At 41.3% G+C, this 25,295-nt stretch overlaps 1 long non-coding RNA gene across 1 annotated transcript; it reads right to left on the bottom strand.

The window, feature by feature from the left end:
- Positions 1-3,403: 3,403 nt before the first annotated feature.
- Positions 3,404-24,432, bottom strand: LOC116550797. The gene is made up of 4 exons (XR_004268581.1): positions 24,420-24,432; positions 20,627-20,633; positions 17,840-17,846; positions 3,404-5,155 (listed from the first exon to the last, which is right to left on the bottom strand). It is a non-coding gene; the product is annotated as an uncharacterized LOC116550797 (long non-coding RNA).
- Positions 24,433-25,295: the final 863 nt, after the last annotated feature.

Here is a 25,295-nt window from a genome sequence, read left to right as displayed (position 1 = left end):
AGCCCACGTGGCTGAACTCGCAGACAAAGAGGAGGGCTGGAGCTGCTTTTCATTGTAGTCTGAGTGTTATTGTGCATCTCCTTGTGGAACAACATTGATTAAACATAGCCTTCATCCTGATCCAAATCTGCCATTCACCCTCTCAAAAGTTCCTAAAGAGCTAGGACGTTGCACCCTCAGGACTATGCACAGGAAGGAGGGTATGGTAATCATCAGGGGGAAAAAATTATCTTAGAAGAATATAAATTGTTTCTACTCCAGAGATTTGCTGAAAAGGGGGAGAGAAGTCATGTAAAAAGAGATGAATTTATTAGACGTTCTTAACCTAGGAGGTCCCCAGTCTGTTCCTGATGGGTAGTTTGGTAAACCAGGAACACAAGAAGGTTGGGTAGAGTGTTAGGCTTTGATGTCAGAGAGATCTGCATTTGGATCCTGGCCCCACCCATAATTAGCTGCCTCAGCGCTAACCTCCCTGGATTTCAGTTTTCTCACTTGTACAGCTGAGATAATAATGAAAATTTTCTCAGCTGGATGCGGTGGCACACACCTATAGTCCCAGCTACCCAAGAGCCTAAGGCAGGAGGAGTTCAAGACCAGACTGGGCAATATAGCAAGATCCCATCTCTACAAAATAAAAACTAAAAAACTATCCAGGCATGGTGCTGTGTGCCTGTACTTCTAGCTATTTAAGAGGCTGAGAATGGAGGATTTCTTGAGCCTGGGAGTCCAAGGCTGCAATGAACCATGATTGTGCCACTGTATTCCAGCCTGGGGAACATAATAAGACCCTGTCTCTAAAAAAATAAAAATAAATAAATATATTTTAGTTAAAAAATAATAATTTTTTTCACTTGGGGTCATTGTAGGTTTTCAATGAGAGGCAATACCATGACAGGGACATTGTGTAGGAGGTAACGAAGTGCTGCTGAAACCCCAGAGATGAACATTTCATTCAGTTAATATAATGGAGGCCCTGGCACACGCTGTCATAAAATAACATGGGAAGGCTCAGTGTTTCCCAAGTCCTTTCCACTGGGCTTGTACCAATCACTTTCACACTACAGCCTGCAGAGTCAAGGAACAAGAAACAGAGTCTCCATGTGATATTCAAATGCAAACGGACTTTTTGAGGGTATTATGTACTAGCCAGAACCTCCAAATTAGTATCTGTGACTCTGCATTTCGAACATTAATTCAAATGACTGCTTTCTTTTTAAGCTTGTACCTGCCGAGATTAAATCCTGACTTGACTCAGTCAAGTGCCCGATAACTTACCAAATACTTGATGCTTGCTGAATTTTAATTGATTTAAGTGTTCTCACAAGTTCACCAACATGAATTCTTGAAAAGAAAGTATATTATAAAGAGTTTTAAGGTTCATCCATAAATGGGCTGTGGTGTTGACCCTTTCCTCCAGAAATTGGGAAGGGGGTCCTGGAGTGGCAGAACCGGGTGGTCCATGCTGGAGAAGCAGATAAAGGCAGTCTGCAGAGAGAGGAAAAAACCCTACACAGACAGAACGGAGAAACCCTCATGGGTGAACCGGAGCCTGAGAGAGAACTTAGCTCAGCTCTGGGTCACTTTCCAGGCCAAGCCTGTCTTTCTCATTTTGGTTATTTGAGAAACCTTTCCCACAAAACCTCTCTGTGGGCTGAGCCAGGAGGAGTAGATTGTGTTGAAGACCCACGGGGGCCCATATGGGATAGGCATCTGGGACCACTGGAAGTCAACTTTGCTGTCGGCCCTGGCCTTTCTCACTTCTTAGTGCCCTTAGATTGTGATTCACTCTCACTGTATTCTCCAGCTGAGGCACCCTTGCTTCAGCAAAAAGAGAATATTTCTTCCTCATCTCCCATCCTCCTGGTATCAGAGAGTAGAAGAGTTAGATTACAAGGAGATAAACAATAAACCAGAAAGAGGCTTTGAGGTTTACAGGGAAATTATCACTGAATAAGTGAAAAGTGAAGTATTCTTTAGATGTGAGGAGACAGCAAAGGAGGAGCAGAAATATAATAGATATAACCAGAGACACAGAATCGAATCATAGAAATACAGCAAATCAAGTGACAGCCAGAAATCGTTACCATCTGACCTCACAAACTGCCACATCTCAAGTACTCAGTCTTAGTGAGAATACGTTCTCCCTTCCATGCAGGTACTCAGGTCAGAGAAGCACCATCACACCAGAGTGTATGAAAGAAGTCTTCACGCTCAGATAACCCAGCACACACATCTTCAGATTGTGAGTCCATGCACTCCATCCTCACACTGTGCCTGACAAGCAGACAATGAACCCTGAGCCACAGTTCTCACCAAGCGATCACACCATGGCTCCCAAGACACCCAAATTCCCTTCCACCACCTGTGCTCTATTTTTGGATACATATGAACCATGACTACCCCACCCTCACGGTATGGCCATTTGTGGGGCACAGAAGGAGAAGATGGAACTTGGTTAGGATTACTAGCTTTCGAAGCAACTTTGAGAGTTCGAACTGGATAGGTCCAGACAATTGAATTTATAGGTCTGAAGCTCAAAGTAGGGCAGGAAGTAGAAAGTTATGGGCATGCATTTACCATTCTGGAAGATGGTGTAGAATAAAGATAGAGGAAAGCCTTGGTTTGAACTTCAAGGAATTCACTTAAAGGTCATGCACAACCTGGCTAATATAGAGACTAGAAAAATAAAAAAGGTAGAAGAAAGTGGGAAGTTGGAAGCTAAAGCAAGAGATTGTTTCAATAGAGAGTGTGGTCGTCAGTGTTGGAAACTGTTGTGAGGATTAAAATTGTCTGCTAGATTCAACAATCTGACATCACTGGTGATCCTGGAATGAACTGTTTTAGTGAAAGGAATGGCAGATTGAAACTCACCAGGTGTTGAGGGAGTACAGGCAGGGGCAGGAGTAAGTGGGTTTCGACATGTCTTCAGAGAGCTCTGGCTTTGAAATGTGAGGGGAAATACAAAAAGCTCCTTTGCATAAAAAATAAAGCCTAACATATCCTAAAGATTATAATGGAGATGATGATTGAGAACAGCACAAATGAAACACCATTTCATCCTATAAAAGGCTAGGGAGGAGTTGATTAGATTTGAACTCACATCTCTTTGACCTAAAAACCACGGTTGGGCAAGAGAACTTATGAGACCACGCATATGTGCATTAACCTAAATAACTGTGGTATGTGAAGACAGGGGTATTATTTAGGATTTGTTCGCTCTTGTTTCTCTAGTTCCTTGAGGTCTGACCTTAGATTGTCTGTTTGTGCTCTTTGAGACTTTGTGATGTGGGCATTTCATGGGGTGAACTTCCCGCTTAGCACTACTCTTGCTGTATCTCAGCGGTTTCCATAAGTTGTGTCACTATTACCATTCAGTTCAAAGAATTTTTAAATTTCCATTTTGATTTCCTTGCTAACCTAAAGATCATTCAGGAGCAGATTATTTAATTTCCATATGTTTGTCTACTTTTGAGGGTTACTTTTGTCTACTTTTGGAGTTACTTTCCAGCTTTATGAGGGGTATGAGGCAGGCTCGATTCCCTGAATATTTTGATCTCTTGCAGTTTTCCAGCGGCCATCAAGGCAGCGAAATTTCCTGCTGCAGCCAAGCAACCACATAATACCCAAGAGGAAGCAGAAAGCACAGGCATTAATATAAGCACATGTGACCAAAATGCAACTGGAGCATACTAAACAAGAGCTTTATTTGTGGCCTCCAGCATGGGCTGGGCTGTGCCAACTGTAATTCTCCCGTGCACGAAGAACCACAGAACCATGCAGAATCTTTGGCTGTGCACAGGTCCAGTTGCATATTTTGTAACCCTTTTAGTGACGTTTTTCAATATTTAATCTCAAACTAAAATTCTTAATTGTTTACTGTTGTTGTCGCTAAAATGTAATAATAACCCATATGGAAGTCCCACCTCTTAGCAGTAGAGAAAGGACCAAAGTTAGAAGTGCAGAATTTCTCTTGAAAAGCTATGCTCTGACAAAAGAAATACTGCTTTGTCTGCATTACATCTAATAGCTATTTTAAATGCTCACATAAACACATGGATTGATGAGGAAGGGAGCTGTCCATCTCCATTGCGGTGACACTAATGCTTAATGGCAACACTGACAAATACATAGTTCATTGATGTCAAGGGATTTTAGTTAATCATGAAGAAAAGTGGGAAAAGGATATAATGGAAAACAAAGATGAGATGTTGACTTGCAGATGCTATTGACCTCGAACCACGCCCTGACAACCGTAGAGGCAGAAATAAAACCACTGGGACCAATCACAAGAGGCAAGTAGGTAATCCAGTTAACAGGAGGTAGACCAGATAACTGAAATGTCAGCTTCACGGACTGACCTTCGATTACCCCATGGCAAAGGAAAATATTGAGAAGTCTATTGATCTTGTATTCTTATTCATGAAAACAGCAATTGGTGAGGTGATTACAAGGTTTGAAAATGTGACGGCAATTTACAAGTTCAAGATATAAACAAGTGAAGAAAAGGCCTTGAGAAGAGCCATGTATCAAATCTTCTAAGCATGACTTGATTTGCTTTAGAAAGAAGATGCTGAAATGCTCTAGCCCAGTGATGCAGGCAGTGAGACCTGACAGCTTAGGGGCTGAATGAAGAGGAGAGGTCGTTCTCCACCTTCAGGTCATTGCCATATTGTTTTTTCCCGTTGCCAAAAAAAGAAAAAAGATAACCCCAATCCAAACAAACAATGTTTGTACATGATGAAGGGCCTATCAGTTGGTCATTTTCTCAGAACAAATAGGAAGGGACAGACTGCCACAAAATAAGGCTATTATCCCCCTGAGCAAAGCTCATTTGTTTCAACTGGTAGCCTCCATCCCTAAGCCCACAACCTGGGCTGACACAGATAATGCCTCAAGGCAGGCTGCCCCTCACATAGACACAAGAATCTATTCAGCAAATATAAGCAAATGTAGGTCCCTTTATCTCCCAGGATAAAGCCAATACCAATCCTCTGCTGGAAAAATTAAAAGACAAAATTTTCCACCACTAATCAAATCTCTTCCACATAATGAACACCGCTGTCTTCCAGGGCAACTGTGATTATGTCTGTTTTCCAAATGAAATCCTGAGAAAGTGATAACAATGAAAGTGTCACAGACACCCAGGGTTTTTTTCCTATGTGATGGCCATTTGCTTTGTTGTTTACAGTAAGTTGATGAGGCAGACAGGATGGAAATACGAGTTTAGGGATTTGGGTTATCATACTGCTCCTGAAGTCAGATGATGTGCATTCAAACTGAACACACACCTCTAGTGACCTTCAGCAAAGTTCTCAACCTTTCTGTGACTCAGTTTGCTCATCTGTAAAGAAAGAGGATTACAGTGAGAATTAAATATGATGATGAAAGATCCTATACAGTGCCTGGCATTTAGAAGTGCTCAATAGTTTGCAGCCATCATCATTCCACCTGTCACCCCTGTGGTTGTTACCGCAGACGAGGCAACGTGGCTGATATCCCTGAGATCCCGAGGTCAGAGATGCAACCACAGGCAGAATCCACAGTTCCTGATTCCAATCTATTGCCCCTTCCCATCTACTATAGAAATAACATCAAAACAGCAAAATCAATTTCTAAAAGGTGGGAATAACGTGTAAAATATGTTTTTTAAATGAATGAAAGTCAAAGTGATGTACAAAAGAGGAGAAGTGTGATTTGAAGCTTGAGCAAAGGCTCAGAAAGGGTCCTGATTTGTCCTTAGTTCTGTCCTACACCATGTGATGATGAATTTGAGATGTCAAGATGCTAGATGCCCTTCCTACCCCCAAATGAAAAGAGGGAGTGGTTGATCCTCTGCATCAAAAGGGACAATAACAGGAGGAAAGAACTGTGCTGTGATCTGCCATAGAGATCCTTCACATACTCCCAGGAACCGAAGTCATACCCCAAGGGGATACATTTTTTCTTATTAAGCAATGTTGCTGGTTTGTCTTAAAATGAATCTATTTTCTGTCGAGTCTTGAGACTATATCCCCATATTTATTTTTTAGAGACCCAAATAATATTTCTAAGGGTCTCAATAAACTAAAATTTTTCCAAAATATAACTAGAATACACCTAGGAGAAAAAAAAATCAAAACAAAATTCTACACATAGCTTCAAGCTCGCTCTTTTTTGAAATTCTTTAGAGCTGATGCTGAACCCAGGAGGTGAATTTCATAGCCTTTAAAATCACTCCATTCACCTATTCAATAGGTAAGGATTGAAACCTCATTCAGCCAAATAATGGGTTATTCTTATTTAAAGATATTCAGTAAATTAGATTTTTTTTTTTTTTTTGGTGCCAACAATTAGGAATACATACTTCCTGTTTCTAAGCAATTTCAGGTTTAATTAGGATTCTCTAAGCCCCATTTGTCTTAACAATTTGACAGCTCCAGCTTCCCCTTCCACACCCACACTTTTCCTTTTTTTACACTCTCCCCATTTGTAGTATTTTATTCCACATAAATGCCAGGAGGGAAAGGGAAGCAAGCTTAAGTGCCAATCAGATCGCTTGTTTCTTCTCTGGAACATGCCACTTTCAAGGCACCTGTGATAAAAGGTTATTTTCCCTTGACTGACAATTATCTCTAAGCTAATTATTAAAGTGTCATATTAAAATATGCATGTTTGGGGGACTTCCAAGGGAAGCAGTGATGAAATCCCCTGGAAGAAGAATGTGACATCACAGGAGTATGGTACAGGAGAGCGCCCTGTTTGTCCATTTAAATTAGTTTCATCATCCATAACAAGTGTTTAAAAAGCAGAATAGCAAGCGTGATGCATAATGCATTGTGTCATGATGCATAATAATTAGGACTGCTGCCCGCCACCCCATCTCCCAAGACTTAAAAATCTCTCCGAGTAAGCATTTTGTTCTAAAGGCTTTGACAAAAATGCCATTTAGGGACTTTCAAATTTACAGCTAGGCAATTTGTCATCATTTGTATGAGAGGGGAGAAGGTAAAAGGAATATAACACTGCATGGTTCATCACTTCAAGAACCTCCCAGTGAGGAAAGCCCCCGGGGCCTCGACATGGTAAAGGGATACCTGCCTGTCCGGGCAACACTGCCTGGATGGAGGCACCCCGCCCCTATGCGATGTGTTGTGTTCTTTTTTTAAAAAAGACAAAGTCACATAAGATATTTATCCCATGCTTTAACATTTGGTCTAGGAAAGCCAAAGTTAGGTGAAGGTTTAGACATCAATTTTCAGCTTCGTACATGTTCCTTCTTCTCCAACCCTGCATGGATGCTGAGGTTAAGAACAGGAGAACAATTAAAAATATTCTTTACTCTAAAATAGCACTTTTTGAAGATGTGATAAAATCTAAGTGAACAACTAAATTTAGATAATGTCTAAAACACAGCTGAACCAAAAATGGAAAGAGATGGTCTTCAGAATGAGACACTGTTACCTTAAAATAACCACATAATTATTTTATAAAAAAGAGCTTTTTCTAAATTTAAAATAAAATTTAGATCCAAAGTCCAAATGTAGCATTCCCTGTTGAAGTATGACAAGAAACCAGGATTTGAGGTCTGATAAACCGTACAGGGAGCCCATCTGCACAACATTCACCTACCCATTTGTGCAACATGGACTAAGAATCCTAAGGTATGTTGGATTCTTCACTGGGACCCAGGGCTATTTGCCCAAGAAAACCTAACTGAGGAATAATGCAGAACAGAAAGCTGATTATTTTAGGACTGGTTAGAAAGGGTTAATGTAAATAATTTAATGATTTATGGAGTCCAAAAGGCAGACTCAAGTGACCAGAAAAATTCTCTTTCACCTAATTTAACATTTTACCATAATTGAGCACACATTGCCTCAAACCACGGCACTGTGCTGCGCTGCACCCTGGCAGAGGAGATTTTCGGCCCGGTGTGACTCTTCCCCAGACAGTAGGGGCAGTCTATGTCACCAAAACTCATTATTGGATTTTCACTCTATAAGATGTTAAGTCTCAGAGAAAAAAACAAGGGCCGAATGCATAATGGTTATGTATATGTTTCCAGTTCCAGTCATACTTAGTGTTCATTGAGCCATAAATTTAGGAACATTGTGTTAATACCATGTAATTACTAATCCTCCCAAATTTCTAGTATTAAAAAAGAAACCCTTCTCAGTCAACTAACAAGATCACTGTAGGCCAGCCTATTAGGATATATCACTCAATCCGGCATGGATATATTGATTTGCATTGGCTTATCTGTGAATTTCTAATTTCTTCCAACATTCTTCTTATTAATACATTTGCCATAATGGAAACTCTCTAGAGCTAGGAGATAGGCCAGCTTGGTTTGGGTTCCAGCTCCTTCCAAATCATATTGTGCCTCATTAAAGAAGTCACTGTATATCTTCATTCCCCTCTTATCTTTTAAATAGAAGATTTTGACAGGTAATTACCAAAGGTCCTTCTATGTCTAACTAGGACTCTGGGGCCTTAAGTTCCAAAGAGCAGGATGTCATCATTAGGAATAGGATAAGGCAGGAAGTTGACAATTTGTAGAGAAAAATAATGTCTGTAGGGACATATAAATAAAGCCCCCTGCATGTGACCAGAACCAGAAAAACCTCTTGGGTAAAAAATTAGGGTCATACTCAGCAATCCCATTACTGGGTATTACCCAAAGGATTATAAATCATTCTATAAAGACACATGCACACGCATGTTTATTACAGCACTATTTACAATAGCAAAAACTTGTAAGCAACCCAAATGTCCATCAATGAAAGACTGGATAAAGATAATGTGGCACATATATACCATGGAATACTATGCAGCCATAAAAAAGAATGAGTTCATGTCCTTTGCAGGGACATAGATGAAGCTGGAAGCCATCATTCTCAGCAAACTAAGATAGGAACAGAAAAGCAAATACCATATGTTCTCACTCATAAATGGGAGCTGAACAATGAGAACACATGGACCCAGGAAGGGGAACATCACACACCAGGACCTGTCAGGGGTGGGAGGCAAGGGGAGGGAGAGTATTTGAACAAATACCTAATGCATGCAGGGCTTAAAATCTAGATGATGGGTCGATAAGTGCAGCAAACCACCATGGCACATGTATACCTATGTAACAAACCTGCATATTCTGCACATGTACCCCAGAACTTAAAGTAAAATTTTTAAAAATTAGGCTTATAGGAACCATTTTGAAGATGGATGAATAGGAAGAGCTCTGGAGTGCAGTTCCCAGCGAGAACGCAGAGGGTGAGTGACCACAGCATTTCCAAATGAGTTTTTACTGCCCACAGACAGTGGGAGATTCCCAGGCAGAAAAGCACCCTGAGTCTCCAGCATGGCTGTTTCACCCAGTGCAGCAGGACGCACCACAAAAACTCACACAAATCTGGGTGGCCAATTCAACTGGCCCCCAGAATGCCTGGGAGACACAGTCGCCCATTCAACTGAAAAAAAGGGGGCTGAAACAGGGAGCCAGGTGATCTGGCTCAGTGGGTCCCACCCCCACAAAGACCAGCAATCTGAGACGCTCTAGATTGAGAGTTTCACAGCAAGCACAACTGGACCCAGGATGGTCCAACTCTGTAGGGGAGGGTTGTCCACCATTACTGAGACAGTCCACCACTACTGAGGCAGTCCGCCATTACTGAGGCAATCCACCATTACTGAGACAGCCCACCATTACCGAGGCTATCTGCCATTACTGAGGCAATCTGCTATTACCGAGGCAGTCCATCATTAGGGAGAGAATCCGCCATTACTGAGGCAGACAGTCATTACTGAGGCAATTCTAACTATATCTCTATAAACAAAACCGCAAGGAAGTTCACACAGCAGCTGGGCAGAGCCCACAGCAGCTCAGCAACACCTTTGCTGGCAGACTGTGACTAGGTTAGCTCCTTGCTGGGCAGGACATCTTTGAAAAAAGACAGCAGCATGTCAGGAACTTACAAATAAAGCCCCACCTTCCCAGGACAGAGCACCTGGGAAAAAGAGGTGGTTATGAATTCCACTGCAACAGACTTAAAAGTACCTTTTCAGCAGCTCTGAATGGAACAACAGAGCTCACAGCTCAGCACTTGAGCTCCTATAAGGGACAGACTGTCACCTCAAGCAGCTCCCCGACCCCTGTATATCCAAAGAGACAACTCATAAAGGAGAGCTCAGGCTGACATCTAGGGGGTATCCTTCTGGGACAAATGTAACAGAAGAAGAAACTGGCAGCAACCCTCATTGTTCTGCAGCCACTGCAGGTGATCCCCAGGCAAGCAGGGTCTGGAGTGGACCTCCAGCAGTCCTGCAGCAAAGGGTCCCGACTGTTAGAAGGAAAACTAAAAAACGGAAAGAAATAACTTCATCATAAACAAAAAGGACATCCACTCAGAGACCCTATCTGAAAGTCACCAACTACAAAGACCACAGGTAGATAAATCCACAAAGATGGGAAGAAATCAGCACAAAAAGGATGAAAACACCCAAAACCAGAATGCCTCTCCTCCTCCAAGGGATCACAACTCCTCACCAACAAGGGAATAAGGCTGGATGGAGAAAGAGTCTGATGAATTGACAGAAAGAGGCTTCAGAAAGTGGGTAATAACAAACTTCTCTGAGCCAGAAGAACATGTTCTAACCCAATGCAAAGAAACTAAGAACCTTGAAAAAAAGGTTTGATGAAATGCTAATGAGAATAAACAGGTTGGAGAAGACTATAAATGAATTGATGGACCTGAAAAACACAACACGAGAATTTCGCGAAGCATACACAAGTTTCAACAGCCAAATCAAACTAGTAGAAGGAAGGATATCAGAGATTGAAGATCAACTCAATGAAATAAAACAAGAAGGCAAGATTAGGGAAAAAAGAATAAAAAGAAATGAACAAAGCCTCCAATGAATATGGGATTATGTGAAAAGACCTAATCTACATTTGATAGGTGTACCTGAATGTGATGGAGAGAATGAATCCAAGCTGAAAAACACTCTTCAGGATATCATCCAGGAAAACTTCCCCAACCTAGCAAGGCAGGCCAATATTTAAGTCCAGGAAATACGGAGAACATCAAAAGATAGTCCTCAAGAAGAGCAACCCCAAGGCACATAATTGTCAGATTCATCAGGGTTGAAATGAAGGAAAAAACGCTAAGGGCAGCCAGAGAGAAAAGTCGGGTTCCCACAAAGGGAAGCCCATCAGACTCACAGCAGATCTCTTGGCAGAAACCCTACAAGCCAGAAGAGAGTGGGGGCCAATATTCAACATTCTTAAAGAAAGAAACTTTCAACCTAGAATTTCATATCCAGCTAAACTAAGCTTCATAAGTGAAAGAGAAATAAAATCCTTTATGAACAAGCAAATGCTCAGAGATTTCATTACCACCAGGCCTGCCTTACAAGAGCTCCTGAAAGAAGCACTAAACATAGAAAGGAACAACCAGTACCAGCCATTCCAAAAATGTACCAGATGGTAAAGATCATTGACACAATGAAAAAAACTGCGTCAGTTAATGGGCAAAACAACCAGCTAGCATCAGAATGGCAGGATCAAATTCCCACATAACATTATTAACCTTAAATGTAAATGGGCTAAATGACCCAATCAAAAGACACAGGCTGGCAAATTGGATAAAAAGTCAAAACTCTTTGGTGTGCTATATCCTGGAAACCCATCTCACATGCAAGGATACACATAGGCTCAAAATAAAGGGATGGAGGAAGATATACCAAGCAAATGGAGAGCAAATAAAAGCAGGAGTTGCAATTCTAGTCTCTGATAAAATAGACCTTAAATCAACAAAGATAAAAAGAGACAAAGAAGGACATTAAATAATGGTAAAGGGATCAATACATCAAGAAGAGCCAATGATCCTAAATATATATACACCCAATACAGGAGCACCCAGTTACATAAAGCAAGTTCTTAACAACCTCCAAAGACACTTAGACTCCCACACAATAATAGTGGGAGACTTTTCAGCATAAAGGGCTATTGAATTTTGTTGAAGGCTTTAAAAAGAGAAAAAAAAATAGTGGGAGACTTTAACACTCCACTCTTAATATTAGACAGATCAACAAAACAGAAAATTAACAAGGATACCCAGGACTTGAACTCAGATCTAGACCAAGCAAACCTAATAGACATTTATAGAACTCTCTACCCCAAATCCACAGAATATGCATTCTTTTCAGCACCATATCATACCTACTGTAATATTGACCACATAATTGGAAGTAAATCACTCCTCGCAAATGCAAAGGAATGGAAATCATAGCAAACAGTCTCTCAGACCACAGTGCAATCAAATTAGAACTCAGGATTAAGAAACTATCTCAGAACCACACAGCTTCAGTTTCTTCAGAAACTGAACAATTGACTCTTGAATGTTGGCTGGATAAACAATGAAATGAAGGCAGAAATAAAGACATTCTTCGAAACCAACGAGAACAAAGACACAATGTACCAAAATCTCTGGGACACATTTAAAGCAGTATCTAGAGGAAAATTTATATCAACAAATGCCCACATGAGAAGCAAGGAAAGATCTAAAATTGACACCCTATCATCAAAATTGAAGGAGCTAGAGGAGCAAGATCAAAATACTCAAAAGCTAGCAGAAGGCAAGAAATAACTAAGATCAGAGCAGAGCTGAAGGAGATAGAGACACAAAATACCCTTCAAAAAATTAATAAATCCTGGAGCTGGTTTTTTGAAAATATCAACCAAATAGACCACTAGCCAGATTAATAAAAAAGAAAAGAGAGAAGAATCAAACAGATACAATAAAAAATAATAAAGGGGATGTCACCACAGATTCCACAGAAATACAAGCTACCATCAGAGATTACTACAAACAACTCTATGCACATAAACCAGTAAACCTGGAAGAAATGGATAAATTCCTGGACACTTGCACCCTCCCAAGCCTAAACCAGGAAGGATTTGAAACCCTCAATAGACCAATAACAAGAGCTGAAGTTGAGGCAGCAATTAATAGCCTGCCAACCAAAAAAAAAACCCAAGTCCATATGGGTTCACAACCAAATTCTACCAGACATACAAAGAGGAGCTGGTACCACTCCTTCTGAAACATTGCAGCACTGTTTACAATAGCAAAGACCTGGAACCAACCCAAATGTCCATCGATGATAGACTGGACGAAGAAAATGTGGCACATATACACCATGGAATACTATGCAACCATAAAAAACGATGAGTTTGTGTCCTTTGTAGGGACACGGATGAATCTGGAAACCATCTTTCTCAGCAAACTGACACAAGAACAGAAAATTAAACACCACATGTTCTCTCTCATAGACGAGTGCTGAACAATGAGAACACATGGACACATAGAGGGGAGCATCATACACTGGTGTCTGTTGGAGGAGACTAGAGGAGGGACAGTGGGGGGAAGGAGTTGAGGAGGGATAACATGGGGAGAAATGTCAGATATAGATGACGGTGATGGAGACAGCAAACCACATTGCCATGTTTGTAGCTATGCAACAATGCTGCATGTTCTGCACATGTACCCCAGATCCTAAAGTGCAATAAAATATATTTTTTTAAAAAAATAGGGTTATAAATATATATTATAAAACAATTATCTTATGGTTGAACTCCACAACTATGGAAAAAGACAAAGAAAAAAAAACAAAAACAAAAACAAGAGTGAGGGAATTTGGAGGAATTGCCCAGCGTGGCCCTGAGGCTACCTCCTTTCAAGATTTATACACACTTAAACATCAGGAACCTCACAGGTTTGAATATTAGCCTTAATTTCCTCATTAAGCAATAACTTCTCTAGAGCACAATGATAGATTATATTTTATTCTGATTTTAGCTTAGTAAATTGTCTTAAAATATATTATCAATAATCTAGTACAGCAAATTTTTGTACCCAAACCAGATATATATATACACACACACACATACATACATACATATACATTTATATATATCTTCTGCAATTTCTTGAATCATCTTCATGGTTTTGATTTTGTCAAATTGTCTTTTTGACTTTTCACAACTTAAGAGTCAGGACATTTTTCATTTTATCTTTTGGCTCTGTTGCACACAACTTTGCTCTGAGAATCCCTGAAAGCTTCTCACTGCCGCCTGGAGTTTGATGAACTCCTTAAGTTCCATCCAGTCTCCAGATTTATATGCACACACTCATAAACACACACTCTCTCTCACACAAACACTCACACACACACTCACTGTCTCACACATACACACACACTCTCACACATACACTCACACATTCACTGTCACACACACACACTCACTGTCTCACACATACACTCACACTCACTGTCTCACACACACTCACAGTCTCACACATACATTCATACACACTCACACTCAGTGTCTCACACATACACTCACACAGACTCTCACACACACTCACTGTCTCTCATACACACACACACACACACACACACACAGAGAGCCCACAACAGTGCTGTCAATGCCCAAGCCATCCCTCAAACTGCTGGACAGCACTGATCCATGTTCCATAGGATTCTGTGGCAACAGCTTCTCTTCCTTGAAGCTCTCTTCAACTACAGTTCACAAAGCTTCCTCCCTCCTTTATTTTTATATTTAACACTTTTAGCTCCATCCATGTCCCTGAAAAGGATAAGATCTTGTTCATTTTTACGGCTGCATAGTATTCCATGGTATATATGTACCACATTTTTCTTTATCCAGTCTATCATTGGTGGGCATTTAGGTTGGTTCCATGTCTTTGGAGCTGCAGGCCATTATCCTTAGCAAGCTAGTGCAGGAACAGAAAACCAAATACCTAAGACATGTCATCACTTATAAATGGGAGCTAAATATGAGAACGTATGGACACATAAAGAGGAACAACACACACTGGGGCTTATTGAAGGGTGGAGGGTGGGAGGAGGGAGAGGATCAGAAAGAATAATTAATGTGCACTAGGCTTAATACCTGGATGATGAAATAATCTGTACAACAAACTTCCTGGCACAAGTTTATCCATGTAACAAATCTACACATGTATCCCTGAACTTGAAATGAAAGTTAAAAAAGAGGCCAGGCACGGTGGTTCAAGCCTGTGATCCCAGCACTTTGGGAGGCTGAGGTGGGCAGATCACTTGAGGTCAGGAGTTTGAGATAAGCCGGGCTAACACAGTGAATACCCATCCCTGTTAAAAATACAAAAATTAGCCAGGCGTGGTGGTACATACCTGTAGTCCCAGCTACTAGGGAGACAGAGGTGGGAGAATCACTTGAACCTGGGAGGCAGGGATTGCAGTGAGCCAAGATTGGGCCACTGCCTGGGTGACACAGTGAAACCTTGTCTCAATTAATAAATAAATAAAAATAACACTTTTCTGAACAATCAACAGCTCATTTTATAATATAACTAAATTGGATTACTCAGTTTGTCTCTTTATTAGTTTATATTAACTTTGTTGTTTTTTTTTTAAAGATTTTGTTAACTTGTACTTATCTATGTCATGATTTCCTAATGAAATGGACAACTAAGAAATCATATTTATACTGTTCTTATTCCTTATTCCCAATGGACATAAAATAAGCACAGTAAATGTTTTCAGGTTAATTAATGCTCTCCTTCTAAGAAAGCCTGTTGGTGAGTTTATTGGTTTCATTGGTTTCATGTACAGTCATTGATAACATTTGTAACATTCTGTATCATGATCAGCTGGCTTAGATAGCACCAGTTCCTCACAATCTGTACCATGTTGAGATGGGTATATACTGTATGTTAACCTTACTTCTCTTTATTTTCAGCTTTGAACTATAACTCTGTATCAATAAGTACAAAAGCAAAGAATCTAAACATAAACTTCTTACAAGAAACAAGACTTCGGCCGGGCACAGTGGCTTACGCCTGTAATCCCAGTACTTTGGGAGGCCAAGGCAGACAGATCACGTGAGGTCGGGAGTTTGAGACCAGCTTGGCCAACACAGCAAAACCCCATGTCTACTAAAAATACAAAAATTAGCCTGGCATGGTGGTTCATGCTTGTTATCTCAGAGACTTGGGAGGCTGAGACAGGAGAATCGCTTGAACTGGGGGGGCAGAGGTTGCAGAGAGCTGAAATCATGCCATTGCACTCCAGCCTGGGTGACAGTGAGACTCCATCTCAACCATCATTCTCAGCAAACTGACACAAGAACAGAAAACCAAACACTGCATGTTCTCACTCACAAGTGTGCGTTGAACAATGAGAAAACATGGACGCAGGAAGGGGAACATTACACACCAGGGCCTATTGGGGGTTGGGGAGTTAGGAGAGGGATAGCCGGGGATGGGGGGATTGGGGAGGGATAACATTAGGAGAAATACCTAAGGTAGATGATGGGGGTGGATGCAGCAAACCACCACGGCACGTGTATACCTGTGTAACAATCCCGCACGATCTGCACATGTACCCCAGAGCTTAAAGTATAATTTTAAAAAATGTACATGTGCATCAACAGAAAATGCATAATGATAAATTTATAAAGTGGAATACAATACAACAATCAAAACGAATAAACTAGAACTACACATATCAAAATGGATGATGTCAAAGAAATGTTTACTGACAAATAAAAACAGAAAAAATGATTAATCTTAACACACATACATTCAACGTGTGTGTGTGTGTATAAGTGTGCAAGATGAGAAGAGAAAGGAAGAGAGACAATAAGTCCAAAAAAAGATAAACCGTAAAAGAAACCCAGTAAGTTGCTCAACAAAAAAGCAAGGCCACAAATGTGAAATATGAAATGAATTGTAAATTATTTTGAGGTTAAAGCTATACCAAGTTGAATCCTGTAAATTTCAATTCAAATTGTTTAAGACTTTGAAAATTCACAATGTGGAATACATTTTTAAACTTAAAATTTTTCTTTATGTGAATGAGGAAAAATGGATATTTGGGTGATATTTAGTTATACTACATAAAAAAATATATTTATACCTGTGTTTAACCATTCATTTTTTGGTTACTGTAGAACCCAAATAGCTTTATACTAATAGGAACCAAAGTGAGCCCAGTGATCTGTAAAATAATAGATGGCGATTGCTGCAGTGAAACCTCACCCAAATTCATGCCGTCAATATTACATTTTTGTATGCTTTAATTTCAAGAGAAATGCAAAAACCAGAAGAAATTAAACTTGTCAGTTATTAGTTGACTAAAGCTGATTACGCCGTCAGGATGTGTCCTCTGATCTGCACATAGTGCAATGCAGTCAGGTTTCGGCATCTCTTGGGTTATGCTGTGATAAAATTATAGAATAATTCTCATCAGGTGTTATAAAATCACTGTCAAGTGACTCCATTCTGGCATGTAGTTTGCAGGGAGGCAGATTTCATAAAGTCTCAAAAGAAAAAAAAATCAAGTAGGCAATATTGGCAGTAATTCAATGCATAAGGATACAAAACCTATCCACACCCTTAGTTTAACGGTAAACTCACATCGTGGGCCACTGCCATGGGGATAATCTAGACCTGACTTCACCAGCAGTAATGCTTGGATCAGGTCCACTGGGCTCCCTCTCCCCCAGCCTCCCACCTCTGTCAGCACCCAGCCACCACCACTGTCCTGGTGGCAGGCCATCTCACGCCTGCACAGCACCATGGAAGTAGCCTTTGCTTGGCCACCCTTCCGCCAATGCTCTCTGCTCTCCTATGTGCTGCTGCCAAAATACTGCATTGATTGCAAAAATAGAGATGATCATTTTAACACACAAATCTTCAATTCAATTCCATCTGAATTTGAATTCAAATCCTTCCATAATCTGCTGCTTATCCCATTTTTATTGATGATTTTTTGTTTATTTATTTTGAGATAGGACCTTGCTTCTGTCACCCAGGATGGAATGCAGTGGCACAAACGTGGTTCTCTGCAACCTCAACCTCCCAGGCTCAAGCAATTCTCCCATCTCAGCCTCCTGAGTAGCTGGGACCACAAGTGCATGCCACCATGCCCAGCTAACTTTTTAAAAAATGTTTTTGTAGAGATTGGGTCTCATCACATTACCCAGGTTGGTCTTGAGCTCCTGGACTCAAGCAATCTTCCCACTTTGGCTCCGTCAAAGTGCTGGGATAACAGACATGAGCCACCTCACCTGGCCCCTATCCCATTTTTAGATGTGTCTTCCACCATGACTTTGCACAGAAGCTTAATGGAATTCAGCGTCTCTCCCTCCACACCCATAGACTTCCCTCCTTTTCCTCTTTCCTCCTGCCAATCTTCTCACTGCCCACCTTGCCCAGTCAAAAGCATATACAACCTTAAAAGTGAAGTTTTGAAATCCCCTTCTCATTGAAGCCCTTTTTAAACAGGCTAACAAAAGTTGTTTTCTGCTTCCGTAAACACTACAGAGCTTTTTCCGCGTGTACGCCCTTTCTGAAGTTGTGAGCATGTCCTATTGTCCTGGAGACTTTGCCATCACCTACAAACGAGGAAGTTGTTTTGTTTCTTGGACGGCCCTTAATATAGTGGTTTTTACTCATTTATTCAACAAATATGGAGGGAGAAACTTCTAATAATTGAAAATACTACTATGGACAAAGCAAAATCCCTGCTTTCTTGGATGTTACAGTTTAGCGCATATACCATAGGTGTTCAGTAAACATTTTCTAAAATAAGTTAGAAATTTTAGAACCAAATGTTCTTGTATGCCCCAAAGTATATACAACATATCAGAAATTACATGGGTAGTCAACAAAGTTTTTTTTTAAGTAACGTGTTTTATTGTTATGTCCTTATATGGGTGGGGTCAGAGTTGGGAATTCTAGGGCATAATGCTTGTTGATCTTTCAATTAAAATACATGTGCAGACCTTCCAAATGAAGAAACTACTGTCGCACAGAGGTATACTGTCATTCCATCGGAAAAAAATAAAGAAGAATTGAAAAGACAGCAATGACATCAAGTCCCTAAGAGCCATACATTGTTTTAAACAACATTCATTAATTATTCAATCACTAAACTTCTTACTGGGCACCTGCAGCCTGTTAGTCACTCTTCTAGGTGAGTACAGTAGACAAAATGTGGGCTTCCCCAGTTGGGAGAGACAGATAATAAGCCTCTAAATACATGATTTTAAGTACTCAGACTTCTACAAAGAAACCTGAAGCATGGCGAGGAGAAACTGAGCAATCGGGGGGCTGCTTTGTTGTAGATCAGGTAGTCCGGGAGGCCTCTCGTGGGTGGTGATATCTGGTCAGAGAACTGAAGGAAGTGAAGAAGTGGGGCATGAAAAGGCCCAGGGTAGAGCATTCCAGGCAGAACAGGCGGCCAGTGCAAGGCTGCTGAGGGGAGGACAAGCTCAGAAAGCTGTTGAAACATCCAGATGGCCAACGTGGCCCTGTGGAGGGGGTGTGGTTGGCCAGCCCAAGCCAGGCCAGGGAAGGGCTTTGAGGTGTGTAGACAATGCTGTATTTATTTCAGGGATGAAGGGAGAGGCTTTGGAAAGAGAAGTGATGTGATCTACTTTATATTTTGAGGAGATCCCTTGGCTACTGGGTGGAAATTCGGCTGTGAGTTGGCAGATTATCGAAATAATCCAGGCTAAAAAAAGAACTCAGCTTGAAAAAAAGTAAAAGTGGAAGAAATGGTCGGATTCTTAAAGTAGCATCAATACACATGCTGGCGGTTTGAAAAATAAGATGTGAAGGACAGAGAGGAATGAAGGATGACTCTGAGATTTCGGTTCTGTGCAGTGAGTGACTAGCGATGCTCAATTTGAATAACCAAAATGTGAGATAGAAGTGGGTACAGGGAGAAAAATCCAGAAGTTCTGCTTTAGAGAGATTAAATTTTGAGATGCCTGTGAGTTTTGTAAAAGGATGTTGAGTAGGCAGTTGGATTTCAGGTCCTGGATCTGAGCTCAAAGGAGAAATCGCAGCTAGAATGTAGAAGTCATCAGCATATTGAGGGCATTTAACACCACAACCTAAATTAAATCACATAGAGAATAAGTATAGAAAGGAAGGGAAGTAAAACGAGGCAGGGAGGAAAGGAGAGACGAAGAGAGGGACAAGAATTAATCCCTGGAGTGGTTGCAATATTTAGAATCTGATTTGAGGGAAGAAGTTTGCCAAAGACACTGAGAAGGAGAAGTCTCAGCCTCCCAAGTAACTGGGACTACAGGCACATCCCACCACACCAGCTAATTTTTGTAGTTTTTAAGTATAGACAGAGTTTCACCACGTTGGCCAGGCTGGTCTTGAACTTCTGACCTCAGGTGATCCACCCACCTCGGCCTCGCAAATTGCTGGGATTACAGGTGTGAGCTACCATGCCCGGCCACCCTGCCCTCTTGTTACTACAAGGCCTATTTCCCACAGCTCCTGCTAGTTCCCTCCGTATGGCCTGCCCTGTCATCCTCCCCTGGGCTGTGGGAATACTTGAATGAAACACTGCTGTCAATTTCATCTGCCCAGGGTCATGTATTTAACCACCCCTATAACTGACTCCCCCCTCATCAGTAGGGTACAAGGGAGGCAATGAAAACAGGAGTGGACACTGATTGCATGAAAAATTGAGTGTGTGGATATGTGTTGGAAGGCACGGAATAGTCCAAGTATTCACTTGATTCTTCTGGTTTCTCGGTAAATCATGTGAGGTTATTGACTCAGAGTCTGGGAAAGGAAGAAGAGTTTGAGGTTTGGGGAGGTGAGAAAGGTATGAAGTAGTCTTCTCACAGACACAGAAAGTAACTAGGGTGGTGAGGTGAGGTTGAGGGCACAGCTAAGAGCCCACTCGAGGTTTGTGGTCGTGCATAATGAGACCAATCAGAGCATAGTGTGTGTGCAGACAGGGCTCCTTGGTTGAGTGCAGCTGCTCTGATGCAGTGGCAGATAGGCTGAGTGGTTTAATCAGGGAATCATCAAGTCTACAGTCTCTGAGACATGGGAATTCAGAGTGGGTGTGAGCACCTGGTGAAACAGGTCGGAGGAAAAGCAAGTCAGAAAGAAAGCAGGTGACAATGTCAGCTGTCAGGTTATGTATAGATATGTTATGGTATCAGGATCACTACAGCAGGTTGTGGTCACCTAGTGCTGTCTGCTGGAATTTGGAGCATTTAATTTTTTTATCCAAATACCATAGAAATTGATGTGGAAAGATGTGTGACACATGCCGCATGTTGGGAAGTGGTGGTGACCAGGTGCTTAGTCGCATGGAGAGGCCATGAGTGCTTGGCAATGTTTTGGTGACTGAGCCTCTCTCTCCTCTCAGGAATGAGCTGAGATTCCAGAAATGCCGGGATGAAAACAACCCAACCCTAAGACTCCCAAATTGTTCCCATATTGCCACATTTTCCCAGCATCTTCCTTCAGAGGAACTTAAGAAAGCCACGTTTGCTATCTGGCTCCTTTTAACTCTCCACATAACTTATAGTTCCAGTTTCCCAGATAAGCACGGCCATTTGTGTTAGGTCATTCTTGCATTGCTATTAAGAAATACCAGAGACTGGGTAATGTATAAAGAAAAGAGCCTTCATTGGCTTACAGTTCTACAGGCTTTACAGGAAGTCCGGTGCTGGCATCTGCTCAGCTTCTAGGGAGGCCTCAGGAAGCTTACACTCATGGGGAAAGGTGAGAGGGAAGCAGGCAGATCACATGGTTAAAGCAGGGGCAAGAGAGAGAGAGAGTAGGTGGGGGAGGCAACACACACTTTAAGATGGCCAGATCTTGTGAGAACTCCCTATCATGAAGACAACGAAGACAGTGCCAAACCGTGAGGGATCCCTCGTGAGGGATGACACCAGGCCATGATCTAAACACCTCCTGCCAGGCCCCACCTCCAGCACTGGGGGTTACAATTCGACATGAGATTTGAGCAGGGAAAAATATCCAAACTATATCACCACTCTAAATAGTATGTGTACTCAGAAACCAGCTGACCTATCTGGGGCTCAGTCATCCAGGAAGACAGCCTGGAAGTCAAGTGCAAGGATTCTGGAGTTAGACTGCTTGGGTTCAAATCCTGCCTCCACCCCTGGCTGGATATATGCCTTCTTTAGGAAAGACAGTCACCTTTGTAAGCCTTGAATTTCCGCGAGTGTGAAGTGGAAATAGTACCAATAAGCACCTCAAAGGCTTGTCTGACGATGAAAGGAATGGTAAAATAAAGCACATAGCACAGTTCCTGGCACACCAGAAGAGCTCAATCAATATTAGCAATTATTGTAAATAGGTTCATTCACCACTCCATAAAACAGCGATTTTATCAGTATCATCACAGCTGTGAACCTCAGGTTGCTTAGGCAGCAGACAGGAACTCAAATATCTTTAAATTTCTCTGCAGTCAGACCCTCCATGGGACCCCTGGACAAGGGTTTGTGAGGTGTCTCATTGGACAGGATGAAGGCAACCTTCACAACAGCGGTCCAATTGGTGGATCCAGGCTGTGGCTTCATTAGAACAGCCTTCCAACCAGCACCATGCAGTGTATATCCTGCAGAGGGGCCACCCAGGCAATAAACTGAGTTCTACCACCTTGCAGCCAGCCGCTGAGGGAAGCATGGGTGTTCAAGCTCTGAGCTCTGAGAACTTGAGAGCTCCTAAGTGCAGGAGTTCTGGAATTAGATTGCCCAGGTTCAAATCCTGCCTCCACCACTGGCTGGGTGTATGCCTTCTTTAGGAAAGGCATTCACTTTTATAAGCCTTGAATTTCCACAAGTTTAAAGTGGAAAAATACCAATTATTATTTTCATCACATTTGGACAAGGGACACATTCCATGGAAAGCAAATTTCCTTTCTCAGAAGACATATATCACATATGAATAGCTGGCTTGAACCTTCACTCAGTGTGAGAGAGCAATAAGAATGTCACCATAGCATGACACACACTTGCACACACACACAGACACACACAGGCATATCTCGTTCTTATTTATTACAAGAGCTTTCAGTCAAGCTGAATACATGAGAACATCTAGGTAGTATTTTCTAAACTCTTCAAGACGCATGTCCTGTGGACACTTCCAGTAAAAAATAATTCAGCTTCAATAAGATTTAAGCTCTTATTAACAAACATAATTTAGGTCTTTTTTCAGAAAAGCTCTAACAGATACAAAACTCACAATTTCAGCCTCCAATTAGCAATTTCAAAAAAAAATTTTGATTCTGATATTTTGGAATTGAGAAAATTGGTAGTCAGTTCAGGACAAATGAAATATAGTGTACGTAAAGACAGACGCATGATTTAAACCTGAGAGTTGGGGAAGGATTCTATCCTGCAATACGAATGTAATATAACTGTCATCTGGTCTCCAATTTTACTCTTGCCAACAGAATGCAATCTCATGAAATAGCTGCACCTCTGAAGTGGGTAAAAGTTAATTAACCTGTCTCTTACTAACCTAACTTAAGTAAGTGGACTGGCTGACACGGAAAAGTAAATGAATTTCTCACATTTATACACCGATTTTTAAAAATCAATCTTTCACTTTCCCAAAATAACTCTTTAAAGAAAATTTAACATAATCATTTTCAGCTTGAAAACTTCAAATGAATGAATGGGGGCTTTATTGGGGAGAAGATTTGAAGACTGTGACACGATACAACCTGGGCTCGAAGTGCTATTCTCAGATCACAGTTGCTACCCGACCAGGGTCTGAGGGTCAGCATCTCCAAACCCTGGCTTCACAATCTGCAAAACTGAAATCAAAAACACTTACACATTTGACTGAGAGCGAACAGAGGCGTAGGCCTCATTCTGCCATTCGACAATTGTGTGACCGAGAGCACATGGTCTGACCCTGCCTTCTCGGCAATGGTGATAGTAACAATGCTCACATCTAGTAATAAATCATAAATGTGAGCCATTGTTATCGTGATCATTGCTGTTGTAGCTGATAAACATAGCTAGTGCGAATCACATGGTAACTCAAGCATCCACACACTTTAGATGCCCCACACGTACGAGTTTCCTTTTACCCTTAGCCTTTTTTAGGGGAATAATTACAAGGAAGATTTCTTTCTTCAAAGAAAACCAAGAGATTTTAATTTCTATGAAGGAGATTACACAATATTTGAAGGGGTATGTGAAATCTATGCAGATATGTACTCTCTATGTGAGTAATTCTTGTGGCCCATGGGTTCTTAGGATGAGGGAAGCCAGAATGGTGATATGTGGTATCATCGTGGGGCCTGCTCTTGAATGCAAGAGGATATGAGTTCCAGCCAGATGAAAGCACATGCATATTTTGATTAAAAAAACTGCACACATGCTACATGTTCATATTTCTTGTATCCAGACTGCCCCATTATGCTAATATAAAGGGAGAGACAGTGATAAGGTGCTAGGAAAAATTCAATCATTGCTAACCTCATCAAACTACACAATGAGCCACGGGAATCTGCAGCCTTAGTGTGGAAACCCATCAACAACAACACCACCATCAGTATTTTCTACTCACATTCTCTCCTATGCATTCCCAATCTTCTTACATTAGGAAGTGTTTTGCCAACATTTTAAGTCAACAAACCTCAAAATCACCCAGTCTAAAGTACACGGCATAGGAAAGCAAACTTAAGCCATGTTATTAGAAAACAAAACTAAATGATGGGATACCTTTTTTGGGAAATATATACTTGAAATAAACAGAGAGCCTTCCTCACAGGGCCACCACATACACAAGAGGCAGATCTTTGGGCAACACTCTGAAGGGAAAGGAAGGCAAAGGGTGAAACGTCTCCCAGAGTAAAAGACTGCATGGACTTTGGGGCCTCTACAGCTGTCTCTGCACACAGACGCTCTCCCCTTTTCAAGCGTTTCTCCACATCTAATATCTTCAAATCGTTAGTGCTTTCTAACTAGGGTTTCAATATTTCCCAAAGGCCTCTCCAGTCTAGACTTTGCCTGAGAGAACAGGTTACAAAAATATCCCCTCTCCCTTTTACCAGGCAACAAAGAGAATTTGCAGTGCTTTGAAAACAGAAATCCACATCCACGTAAAAAACAGGCCTCCGCCAGCCGCAAAGGGTGCTTCGGGCACAGGGCAGCCAGGCGAGAGAAAATGCATTCAGAGCGGTTAGCACACAGGATTAATCACATTATAATTTAATCATCTGATCAAACACTAATTAGCATAATTGCTTGAGGGAGAAAAGGCTGGAGGAACCCAGGAACACCCCTAGCATCCTTGTTCTAAATGACAAAAGAGGGAACACAGATTTGGCTTCCCTTTCTTCATAAAAAAAGGAAGAAAATAGCAAATAAGATTAATCAATGACAAGCGTCACCTTTGGAATTGCAACTGATATTCATGACATTTGCCTTCCTCCTCTCTCTC

Source organism: Sapajus apella, unplaced genomic scaffold (assembly GCF_009761245.1).
Source record: "Sapajus apella isolate SASKATOON/1434 unplaced genomic scaffold, GSC_monkey_1.0 scaffold8, whole genome shotgun sequence".
Taxonomy (NCBI): Eukaryota; Metazoa; Chordata; class Mammalia; order Primates; family Cebidae; genus Sapajus; species Sapajus apella.
The sequence above is the reverse complement of the archived record's forward strand: the minus strand, read 5'-3'. Positions and strand labels throughout refer to the sequence as shown.